This window comes from Calonectris borealis, chromosome 3 (genome assembly GCF_964195595.1).
Source record: "Calonectris borealis chromosome 3, bCalBor7.hap1.2, whole genome shotgun sequence".
NCBI lineage: Eukaryota > Metazoa > Chordata > Aves > Procellariiformes > Procellariidae > Calonectris > Calonectris borealis.
The window spans coordinates 19,990,533-20,004,021 of record NC_134314.1 but is presented as its reverse complement, the minus strand read 5'-3'; positions in this window follow the sequence as shown (position 1 = coordinate 20,004,021).

Sequence of the window (13,489 nt, the reverse complement as noted above, 5' to 3'; positions counted from 1 at the left end):
AAGAAATGTTTTTCCACTTTGTGCTGTGCAAATATATTCTGGTGTGAAACAGGGAAATGCAAACTCAACATATTTCTGAAAATATTTTACAGTGGTATACTGAGTACCTAGAAGGCTTGCAGTCTGAAATCTGACATTGCAGATAAGCTGATAAGTGATGACAGAATTAATGTACTCATAAAGAACATTAGCAACATCATTTCTACCCTTTTAAATATTTCACAATTTTTGTGTGTAAGTAGGCAGTTCTAACCAATTAATTTGTAAGAATTTTCATTAATTTGGGGGACCTTACTGTAAACCAAGATGTTTTGAAAAGCATATTAGATTTTATAGCCAAATGATGAAAAAACCTCTCTCTCAAACAGAAGTGATGTAAAATTAAATTATTTTTCTTATAGGGTGGAAGGCAACAATATTTAAGATCCAATTGGTTTGAAAGATGAGAGTGAAAAAATGGCTGTAGATTATTGATTTGAATCTGGAAAGAAATTAAATGCTTACTCTTCATGTCAAGTTTGATTTGCAAATTTTAAACTATTATAAAATGCTATTAAAAGATTTTTGAGGTAATTTTGAATGACTGCTTCTCAGTTGAAGAGATAGCTTTTGAGAGCTGTCGTTTTCTTGGTTGGGCGCATACCATTTGGTTACCATAAATATGGTTAAAAAAAATACCACAAAATCAAACTACCCTTCAATATTTTTTAAATTTTATTTATTACTTTTGTGTGTCTGCCTTTTCTAGAGTGCATAGATTCATGCAGAATTATCAGGAAAAAAAAATGTAAGTAGCATCTCTAGACTAGTTAACAGTTTCATACAGTTATTTATGTATCGGAGTCCAGTAGCTTGAGAGTACCTAAAGTATAACATTCACTGGTGGACAAGCATTCAAGACAGACATTTAAGGTAGGGTAGGTTGCTCATGCCGTTTGGATTTCATAAATTTCTGCACAAGGCTGGCAGATCTATGGCTGCATGTCGTGGTTTAACCCCAGCCGGCCACTGAGCACCATGCAGCCGCTCGCTCACCCCCCCGCTGGGTGGGATGGGGGAGAGAATCAGAAGGGTAAAAGTGAGAAAACTCGTGGGTTGAGATAAAGACAGTTTAATAGGGAAAGCAAAAGCTGCGCACGCAAGCAAAGCAAAACAAGGACTTCATTCTCTACTTCCCATCGGCAGACAGGTGTTCAGCCACCTCCAGGAAAGCAGGGCTCCATCACGCGTAACAGTTACTTGGGAAGACAAACGCCATCACTCCAAATGCCCCCCTACTTCTTCTTCACCCAGCTTTATATGCTGAGTGTGACGTCATATGGTATGGAATAGCCCATTGGCCAGCTGGGCCAGCCATCCTGGCCACGCTCCCTCCCAGCCCCCTGCACATGTGGCAGGGCATGGGAAGATGAAAAGTCCTTGACTAGCATAGACATTACCTAACAACAACCAAAACATCAATGTGTCATCAACATTATTCTCACACTACATCCAAAACACTATACCTGTTAATAGGAAGAAAATCAGCTCCATCCCAGCCAAAACCAGGACACTGCACATCCTGCACGTTTTTAGTGTGGCAGCTAAAGGATACCACATAGCGCTTAAAATTGTTTGCTAACATAACTGATGCCAAACATTTGCATGCGAGAAGTTTATTTCTTAATCTCAAATGTGTAAATTAGTAAATTATTACATGTACAAAACAATACATTATTAGGGCTGCTCAGGTGTATTTAAGTTTAAATAAACCCACAAATTTCATTTTTTCTTGAACACCCCTTTATATTTTTCAACGCATTGCCACATATAGGAAACTGAATGTCTTTGAGTTTTCAACGACAAGAACCAAAATTGTTAAAAAGTATATTTTCCACAGCTATTTTCACTCTGAGAGATAGTGAGCAAATTTCATTGGTAGCTTTCAAGCAAAAATAAATTGATCAGGTCTGTGATTTATATTAATTCATATCCAATTGTATACATCTAAATGCTCACAATCTGAGCCCTATAAATGCTGGCTTCTTCAAAAGCACATTGATATTAAAGAGAAACATAAGTGCCTACTAATGCACTGCCTACTGAAATTCTACTAATTTATTCTTGTAAGCTAATACCGTGCATTTTGTTTGCATACATATTACCCACACAGAAATCATTAATACCTGATAACATTGTATTGCTAGTTGAAGTGCAATTTTCTTGCAAATCTGGCAGAATTTACTTTCTCAGAGACATCTAGAATAATCTTCTAATGCTTACATTACAGTGAAATTCCTGTTTGACAATCTCTGCAGCTCTCTGTAAAGCTCAAAGGACAAAACTTCAAGGCCTCATATAATAGATGAAATAAGGAGCAAACCATGATCCTCGATTATTAAGGACTCTGAGTCCCACAAAATAAGTTTGGCTCCTGATGAAGAGCAATCCAGAAGATGGGCTGCTATATGCAGGTGGGCTGTGTATGTACTGCCTTCAGACCTAGGTTCCTGGGACTGCATCCATTAGCTCCCATTGTAAGCCCTCCCTAAGGCAGCTGAGATAAGAAATTGCAGGATTTATGCCCTTATGGCTAGCAAAAATATATCAGGAAAAAACCCGACAACCCCAAACCATTGCCCATAAGGCTGCTGTTCAAACGCTCATATTGTAGCCTGAAATGTCACTTCCTGGCATTAAAAAAAAAAAAAAAATCACAGGTGTTTATGCTGGAAGGGAAAACAAGTCCAGGACCTGTTTTCTGGCCATGGGTCTGACAGGCACAGCTTAGCTTGTGTTTATACAACTAAATTCTATTTCCATTCCTCCTCCCCAAACCAGTAAACCCCCAAAGTTAGCAGCTGTGGGGAATGGTCACTGGCCTATGTGACCCTAAACTGGCTCCTAAACTCTGTGGCCATTGACTGGGGCACACCAATGCTGTTTGATCTGAGCAAAAATCATGCCCAGGGACAGCTCTAGCAATTTTGCAGCAGGGACAACTGTGAGCCATGTTCACACTTGAGCAACTGTGAGCCATGTTCACACTTGAGCCCTGACTATGTTTATTTTGCTTTTAAAGACAACTGGGGCAAGGGCAGACTCCTGCAGAGAAGGGTAGCTTGTCCTGGAAGAACCTGGGGACTCCCCTTTCAACTGTGAGCTGTGTATCAGCTCAGACCCTCATCCTTGGACCTCACCTAAGCTACAGTGCCCGTGGACCATGTCTATGCCCATGGTTCTTGCTGGTGCAGATGCCTGTGCCTACCTTGGACCTCACTGATCCTGACCATGACTTGACTCCTTGACTGGACCTTGGACCTTCCTTGTCACCATGAACTTCTCTGGAGATCACTGGGCTCTTGGCTGATCCTGGTGACTATCACTGACCTGCTCTGCTCACCGCATTTGAGGGCTGTGGGACAGGGCGTGTGTCAGTGAGGCCCCCGCCCATCCAGCTTGGCTGTCACCCTGGCTCCCGGCTCCCTTGCCCTATAGATCAGTCTGTCCCAGACAGTCTGTCCTTTCTCTCCTTCTCCCCAGCCTGCAGCAGGAGGGCACAGTGCCAGCTCCTCATCTTTTTGAGAGCAAAGGTTGATTTTGCCTACAATACCAAGAAGCCTGGCATTAACAGCTGCAAGGAAATATATCTCCTAATATTGCATTTGTCCTTTTCATAGTTGTATAGGAAAAAAAAATCACCTTGGATATTCTTATATTCAGATCACAAAATTGTTTCATTTAAAAATTTATTTTAAAGCTGTTGGAGTATGGGAGCTACAGCCGGGAGATGTGAAGCATTCATTCCTTTATGAACTTTAGTCTTTATTGGTCAAGATACTTCAACTACAGAGCTGTCACTTCCATTTTCCAGGTCTTGCACAAATTAAAGTGTTGTTATCACTGCTGTGATAGATAGGAGAACTGGGAGAACCTCGACTTTACTAATTTTAAAGATGTAAGCAGTTTTCAAAGTCAGTTTTAATGCTCAAGAACAATGATGTAAGCAGAAAATTGAAGAAAATAGTTTAGTCTTTGTATCTAGTTGCTACTTTATGATAGTAAAAATAAAAATTCATGGGAGAGACTCAGAAGATATAATTAAACATAGTGATAACAGGAGCCATGTAGTTCATGCCCAAAATTCAAACCATGCCTTGGCATGGAAGATGAACAGAAATACGCTGTGTGTCATAACTCATTGGTCATTGAAATTTATTATGATTAACGAGGAAAGCAGGATGATCAATGCAATTGCTAGATGTTAATGATAGGTAAAAGGATTTTTATAATGGCAACTGGAAGAATTAGATGGCTTAAATACTCAGTGCTTCCAGCCTTTTCTCTCTGATTTAGTCCAAACAGCAGAAAGTCTGAAAATGATTGAATGGATGTTTTGTGGTCAATGTGAAATAAGTTTATGATGAATTAATTCTATTTGAAACAGCCTATTAAAAAAATCTTCAGTTTTATTCTACTTCACAGTATTGCTGACAATCTTAGGATTCAATAAGAATATACTTTCTTTGCAGGATCAGGATAATCCCTGGCTAAAATTAGCATGGTGCAGTCTGGTGGATTTTGTCCTCTACTTTTTATCTATACATATGTGTGGTACTGAGTATTATGGCAATAGCACTTAGTTGGTAAATAAGCATAGGTAGCTTCAAACTCCCCAAATTTGGCTGGAGGTCACATGATTAAGGAATTCTCAGGACATTTTCAGATTTGTTGCCATGAGAAATCTGGAGTTAGATATGCTGAAAGAAAACGTTCTTGCAACACAATAATCAGAGTTCAAAGTGGTGAGGACAAAAAGTAAAAAATTATCTTTTTGGAAAGGAATTTTTTTTTTTATTATCATTTTTAAAAAATTTATTTCAGCATTTTGGCATATTGGTAAACATTCTTTAAATGTAAAACTGATTTGAACATAATACAACAATGATATACTAGGTTAGAGTAAATGTCCTTCTAGGCATTGTTGTGGTTCCCATCCTTAGGAAGATGATAAAAACAGAGCAAGCATACAACATATTGTGACACTTAAAAAAAAAAAATCTTTCAGTTTATGGCTCTGGGACTTCAGGAGTCTGATGTGATGTTTCTTTAATAGCCCTCAGTAGATTTTTCTTCCTTGACAAAAATATTTAGTATCTACAAAAATATGTGTTAGAGTGCCACAGGTTAATTCAGCATTGTGTGAAATGCCCTCTCTTTGGTTTTTGAGCTTGTGTCCAGTTCGTTTCATTTGAAGTTTCCTAGTTTTTTATTGGAGAAAACAGGAAACAATTGCTTCTTGCTCTCCTTCCACATGTCATTCAGTGTCCACTGAAAGGAGGTTGTAGCGAGGTGGGTGTTGGTCTCTTCTCCCAAGTAACTAGTGATAGGACAAGAGGAAATGGCCTCAAGTTGCGCCAAGGGAGGTTTAGATTGGACAGTAGGAAAAATTTCTTTACTGAAAGAGTGGTCAGGCCTTGGAACAGGCTGCCCAGGGCAGTGGTTGAGTCACCATCCCTGGAGGTATTTAAAAGACGTGTAGATGAGGCGCTTAGGGACATGGTGTAGTGGGTATGGTGGTGTTGGGTTGACGGTTGGACTTGATGATCTTAGAGGTCTTTTCCAACCTTAATGATTCTATGATTCTATGATCTTTATGGGCTGCTATCACAGTCTCTCTCAGCCTGAAGAAACCTATCTATTCCTCATATGGAAGCTGTTCCATGTCTTTGATCATCCCTGCACCCTTTTTGGTGGGAAGAACTAAAATTATCTGTAGTCAAGATGTAGACACACCATGTATTTATATATTGGTATAATAATGATCTCTGGTTCTTTCTTTCCTAAAAATGTACAACATTTGACTTGTTTATTTGACAGCTGTTTAGTTGGCATTTTCACGCATCTTAGTCCCAAGATCTCATTCCTGACTGGCAATAGTCAGTTCCTTTTATATGCAAAGTTAGGATCTATTCTTTCATGTACTTCACTTTATATCAAGGTACTTTAAATTACATTTGTCGTTTTGTCATCTAGTCACTCATGTTAGGTCCTTCTACAATTTTTCACAATTGGACCTTGCCTTTATTGTGTTTAATAACTTAGTTTCATTGGAAAACTTTGCCACTGGTTACACTTTTTTGGATCATTCATGGATTTGTAGAGTAAAATCAATAAGATATGATTAATATTATCACACATCCCTGGTAATGCCATTCTACTGGGAAAACTGATCATTTACTTCTGTTCTTTGCTTCCTATCTTTTAACTAAGTATTTAGTTATGTGTGGACTTTCTTTGTTATCATATAGCAGCTCTACTTTCTTTAAAAGGCTGGGCGAGGATGGGAACTCTTGGAACACTTGGAATCCAGACACCTTCTGTCTCTCTGCCATTGACTCTTTCAAGGAATTCAAGTAGGTTGCTGAGTTGTAACTTTCATGTAGAAAAGATGTTTTAATTTTTTTCCTCCTTCTGTCATATCATCCATAATCCTACTAATTCTATTCTTTATTATAGTTTCACCTAATGTGGACAGGTGAAATCAGCTTACCAGCTACAGATTGCCCTGAAACTCTTTTTAAAGATTGAATGAATTAGTTTGCCATCCAGGAATCTGGTGCCAAGGAAGTTTTAGAGGAGAGGTTGCACATTATTGTTTAAGGATTTCATCCTGGAGTTCCTACATCCGGAGGCAGTTACAATTAATTTTGTCTTTTTTTTCCTACTCTGCTCTTCAACTGAAACTTCAGTTTAAGACAGACCTTCTGATGAATCCTCGCGTGTAGAAACAACAAAGCCAAATCAGTCATCGATAGCTAGTCGGCTCTGTAAGCTATCTGCAGAAATTTTCTGTTAGAATGAAAATAATTACTTGAATCTTATTACCATGTTAACCTTTTTCTAACATCCCTCAGAGAAGAGACTTGAGAAGTAGAGGAAGCAGTTCCTCTTTCAGGATATACTATAATGGTGGCAGCATGTCTTAGCCTAAGACTTTCTGAAATATTTAAATCTGTGCCCATGGGCTCTGGTGGTGCATTTCTTCATGATGAAATAATACTGCTACAAATCCTAACCTAGAGCACTGTGACATGAAAACATATGCTTTCGTTATTTTTCCTGTACATGGCTAGATGCAAAATGTGCAGATTTAGAATTTGTTTACAAATCCTTACTGAATACACAGTTGATTGACATCCAACACTTCAAAGTCTGGCTGCTCAAAACATAAGACATGCCAAACTTGTACTACATTGAAATAACTTTCTTCTTGGCCAGAATTGTGACAAATCAAATATTTGAGTAAATCACATACTTGAGTCGGCATAATGAGAAGAACACGCTGATAATCTCATGGTCATGATTTTGGCAAGATGACAGTCCTATTCTCTTTCAATATTTGTTAAATTTTTGTTTGGCTTTGATTTGCCTCAGGTCACCCAAACTGCTCAATTGTGACTTTTATATGTTGGTGAAGAATTTCTCTATTTCTATCTAGCAATATTTAGATTTTTTCCTAAATTTACTTTTGAAACAACACTGAAGCAAGAGATTTTCAAAAATAGCCAAGATCTCTGTGAAATGATTTAAATCTATGAAGAGAAGTCCATTGAATTAGGTGAATACTTGTTTTTGAGTTTTATTTGTGTATTTTATAGGTTGAATAACATTTTCCCCTATGCGTGAACGGGCATACATTGACTTACATATCAATATGTAGAAGTTGAAATGCAACATTGACCTCACAAAATCAGGTTGCAAATAGCAACTACAATTTGCATTGTACAGTTATATTGCACCGTGCTCTGTTACAAGTCCAAATAGAACAAATTTAGTCGTAGAAGAGAATATATATGATATATATAAAATACATAATGTATGATATGACAAATATGTGCTACACCTGGTGGTAAAAGTTTATGCCTAATATCTCTCCCAGAGTATTTGTACAAGGGCACTGGCAAAAGACAAAAAAAAAACATTGACAAACCAGGGAGCATATGTAGAAAGAAGCCATTAGAAGCTAAAATTGCATTTTTAGCCTCTCAGCTACTGCTGACCCAATGACCCAATTTATTTCGGTTGGAATGTTATGCTGGCTGGCTGATGCTGCTTTGCAGATCTCCTCTTGAGTTAGGCAGTGCTGTAATTTGGAAGGATCTTTACCTCCTTAGTTACGGTAAGCCAGCAGTATTGCCTTGTGAAGATAGACTAGAAATTAGAGGATTAGAAAAATCACATCATTGATGCTAGTGTTTAACTGGCAATTTCTGATGGCTAGTTAGCTTGTGAAAAGCTACATATTATTGGAATAAGTGACTTTATTGCATTTCCACATCTTGCAGTTTTTCACTTTGCCCAGTGAGTTTGATTTGCCCTTCTCACAAAATTACAGTCAGGCTTTCCTTTTTATGGTGCCCAGCTTAAATGCAATAGTTAGAATGTGGCTAAACACTTTCCTTATACCAACCTGTTCAGATAATTTTTGTTGAAGTGCCTGCAGATATGAATCTCTTAGATGGAAGAGACCTGCAAGCCGTGCTCCCCACTTCCTCAAAAATTGTTCTAGGCACTAGGCTGTTATGAGAAAAGTACTCACACTATACTTTTCCTAGAGCAATGTTCCTGAAACAAGGAGACCTTTAGTCTTTGCTACAGGGGTATGCAGCTTTGTGCTATGTCAAATATCTGCATTACATGTGGTTGGAGTTGAAGTTCAAGTTGTTTTCCCATTCTGAATGGCAGCAAAGCTTAACCATGGGCTATGTACTCAGTCTATGTGTTTCTGTGCAAGTGTGGCCAAGTAGAGAAATTTTTGGTTCAAAATGGAGGTGCCAGTTACCTCCAGCTTTAGAGAACATCAGAAGGGAATCATTCTTAATCTTGTCTCTCTGAGTCTTAGGTATCTACATTTTGCCTGTGTCCAGACAAATTTTGTGATCACTTGAAATCATGCCATAAGCTACTCTGACCTCGGTGCCAGGGAAGGTTATGGAGCAGATCATCCTGAGTGCCATCATGTAGCACGTACAGGACTAGGTGATCAGGCCCAGTCAGCATGGATTTATGAAAGGCAGGTCCTGCTTGACTAACCTGATCTCCTTCGATGACAAGGTGATCTGCTTAGTGGATGAAGGAAAGGCTGTGGATGTTGCCTACCTGGACTTTAGTAAAGCCTTTGACACCATTTCCCACAGCATTCTCCTGGAGAAACTGGCTGCTCATGGCTTAGATGGGCGTACTCTTCACTGGGTAAAAAACTGACTGGATGGCTGGGCGCAAAGAGTTGTGGTGAACGGAGTTAAATCCAGTTGGTGGCTGGTCACGAGCGGTCTTCCCCAGGGCTCAGTACTGGGGCCAGTCTTGTTCAATATCTTTATCAATGATCTGGACGAGGGGATCGAGTGCTCCCTCACTAAGTTTGCAGATGACACCAAGTTGGGCGGGAGTGTTGATCTGCTGGAGGGTAGGAAGGCTCTGCAGAGGGACCTGGACAGGCTGGATCGATGGGCCGAGGCCAACTGTATGAGATTCAACAAGGCCAAGTGCCGGGTCCTGCACTTGGGTCACAACAACCCCAGGCAACGCTACAGGCTTGGGGAAGAGTGGCTGGAAAGCTGCCCAGAGGAAAAGGACCTGGGGGTGCTGATTGACAGCCGGCTGAACATGAGCCGGCAGTGTGCCCAGGTGGCCAAGAAGGCCAACGGCATCCTGGCCTGTATCAGAAATAGTGTGGCCAGCAGGAGTAGGGAGGTGATCGTGCCCCTGTACTCGGCACTAGTGAGGCCGCGCCTCGAATCCTGTGTTCAGTTTTGGGCCCCTCCCTACAAGAAGGACATTGAGGTGCTGGAGCGTGTCCAGAGGAGGGCAACAAAGCTGGTGAAGGGCTTGGAGCACAAGCCTTATGAGGAGCGGCTGAGCGAACTGGGGTTGTTTAGCCTGGAGAAGAGGAGGCTGAGGGGAGACCTCATCGCGCTCTACAACTACCTGAAAGGAGGTTGTAGCGAGGTGGGGGTTGGTCTCTTCTGCCAAGTAACTAGCGATAGGACAAGAGGAAATGGCCTCAAGTTGCACCAAGGGAGGTTTAGATTGAACATTAGGAGAAATTTCTTTACTGAAAGAGTGGTCAGGCCTTGGAACAGGCTGCCCAGGAAAGTGGTGGAGTCACCATCCCTGGAAGTATTTAAAAGACGTGTAGATGAGGCCCTTAGGGACATGGTGTAGTGGGCATGGTGTGTTGGGTTGACAGTTGGACACGATGATCTTAGAGGTCTTTTCCAACCTGTATGATTCTGTGATTCTATGATTCTATGAAAGGGTTGTGAAGCATTGGAACAGGCTGCCCAAGGAAGTGGTTGAGTCACGATCCCTGGAGGTAAATGTGGTGCTTAGGGACATGGTTTAGTGGTGGACTTGGCAGTGCTAGGTTAACGGTTGGACTTTATGATCTTAAAGGTCTTTTCCAACCTAAACAATTCTGCGATTCTATGATTCTATGATTCTTTTCTGCTTAATATTCTAACAAGACATCATGGTGTTATTTCTCCTAGGTGAGCAGGTACTCTCCTCCTCAACACAAAACACGTATGTTGAGAGAATTAAAAGATTTTTTTTCAGAAACATTCATATTCGACTCGTGATATGAATAGTTAAGTTCAACGTTCTTTCTCATGGCACAAAAAGTCAGTGAAATTATGCAATCATTATGTAAATTGCTTCTGCCCCATTGACTCCTTCTTGAATGATATAGGATACATTAAAGTAAAATCTGATACATTCAAATAGCAACATGAATTTGAATTTGTAGCACTGATCATGGTCAATAAATAGCAAAACAATGGCGAGTCTTTTTAAGTATGTGGATAAAAATTTAAATACTGACACTTTTGATATATAACTTTATTTTTGACATGGAGTTAAGCAATTAAGCAAGGTGAGGTATTGGAACAAAAAAATGTGATAAAATATATTTATTTCTTAAATGGTACTGGTTAAATAAGATATTGGTATTTTTTCTGATAGTCTGCATAATGATAATGCCATAGCTGCAGTAACTATGCAGATGCATATCCTAAAGCTGGACGGTCCTTATTGTCCAGATCTACTTTTGATGTAGCCCTTTTCTGGCTCTTCATGCTATGTCACATTTGTTCAAAGAAACGGGACCCAAAGTTGCCTGTGTTTAACTTCATCAACTGGACTACACCCAGTGATTAGGATCTCAGCTGAACCAGTGACCACTGGAATCTATGAATATCCTCCAATTTCCTAGTCTTGCCTGGTTTATCCTCTAGTGACACCAGGCTGTGTGCTTCTTCTGAATGAGCCAAAAAATGCTGTCAGGCAGGCGTGGTGCAAGAAACACTTCCCCAGAGCTGCAATTATATGCCAAGATAGAGAGCATTCGTTCGAGTAGCTGTTGGCGTACCAGAGGCATAGTATCTTGCCCATGACTGTCTTTTGAGGCCATATTAAAAATTTTTTTGGCCAATATTCTTCAGTGAGATGGTGGAATCTCATGGAAGTAGCCCAGGAGTGCTGCAGGAGTAGCTGGAGGGTACGTGGAAAAGGTCTTCCCTCTGCCTGGCAGGAGAGGCTGCTGCTGCTGCTGCTTTCAGCTGAATTATCATCTCAGCACACTTGTGCTTCAAGTACTTAACCAGTAACTGCTTCAAGTGCAGTCATTTAATTTTTTAAAAAATGCTGCTTGAATAGTAGCCTTAAATAATGTAAATAATGTTAATTGATGATAGTAAATGTAGTTCTTAATTTAGGTCATGGATTGTACAATGTCATAAGTAGACTGCTTTTAAAAATTATAATGTAAAAACTGGTAAAAACATGCTTAAATTTAATTAATGATGCAATTGATTTTAAAAAAAGATAGTCAAGCCCAAGAGTGCACCAAGAGACTTAATTTCCCCCAGGAGCCCCCCACAAATCCCCTCCCCATGAGGCCAGCATCTCCAGTTCAGCCCTGGCCTGAGCCCTGGCCTGAGCACTGCGCCCAGCTCTGTCCCTGCCATCCTGAAGTCCTGACTGGCCTCCCTGGAGGGTCCGCGGGTCAATGCTGGAGGTAGCCTTGTCTCTAGGCTTGTCTCCAGTCTTCTCTCTGGCCCTGTCTCCCGGAAGGACCTCAGACTGGTGTTATAGGCAGCCTTACCTCCAGTCCTGCCTCCTGCCCTGCCTCCTGCTGCTCCTGACTGGACCCTGGACCTGCCTCACCACCTCTCCTTGCCTGCGATTGTCGATGGGATCTGCCACTGCCACCAGCCTGGCCCTGGTCAGGTCCTGTGGGACTGCGCCCTGGTCAGGGAGGGCATCCCACGGTCTGTGCTGTGGCCACCCTCCGCTCTTGCCTGTTTCTTCCTCGGGAGCAGCCCCGCTATGCTGATCCCTGACTGAGAGGTTAATATCTAGGACATTTTTTCCTTCAAAGCTAATCCATTTATACATGCTGAAGCGGTCAGAAGAGACTTCATCTGCGGTAAAGATCAGATTGGCCCTCTCTGTTTTTCTGACAAATGTTGCAGGCTTTAAAATGCGAGATACCAAATTTGAAGAAGGAAAACTACAGACATATTCTCACGGGTATCACCACCTGCAAAGTAGTCGCTGGAGTCATTAGCACTCTTCAGACTATCCCAGTTTTTGTGCTACAAATGTAATACTGCGCCCTGCCAGAGGCATAGTTCAAATCTCAGCTTGGGTGATTTGTGTGCAAGTGTGCACAAGTAGTCAAAAAAAGGAATGTTGCCTAAGCCTGAATCGTATAATTTCATCTGCTAAATAAATATTTGCATTGGTCAGTGTCCTGTCCCATGCTCTACATGACCTAAAAAAAAAAAATTCAAACACTGATCTCATATATACACATTTGCTGCCTCCCACTGCTTATACACTTGCAATTTCAGCATCCATTTATAGCGTGTACATATACTGCAGTAAAACCTCCTCCAACTTTTACTCTGTCTCCTTTTTATGTCTCTCAGGGAATGTAAGGCTGTAGATCTTAATCTCTGCAAACTCAAAAAATCAGTTCTCTCTCCTCACAAAGTGGAGGAAAGCACATCCTGCTGGTATGGTATTGTCAGGATATGCCTTTTTATCCGCTCCAGCTCTGAAACATGGCTCGAGCCACTTCCATCAGTTGTGTAAGAAAGTAACAATGGCTGTAATGGGTCATCTTTCTCATTACAGGGCAAGATGAGAATCCTTCAGATAAGGAGAGGCCAAATTGTAGAGTTTCTTGAAGACAAAGCCCATCATTATAAACTATTCTTGGATATGCACAGATAGTCGCTTCAGTGAACGGGTCACAGGAGTCACACTGCAATGTTGTAATTTTTAATATATTTGTAACAGGCATGTAAACTTAGAAAGTGCTGCCATATGGGAAAATATTTTATATGCATTCAGCCCAACCTGCTCTTCTAAGAGCATTTTGACTGCATCTAAATACTTAGTACAATAACGCCGCTTTTAAATTAAAGTTTTAAATTTAGGG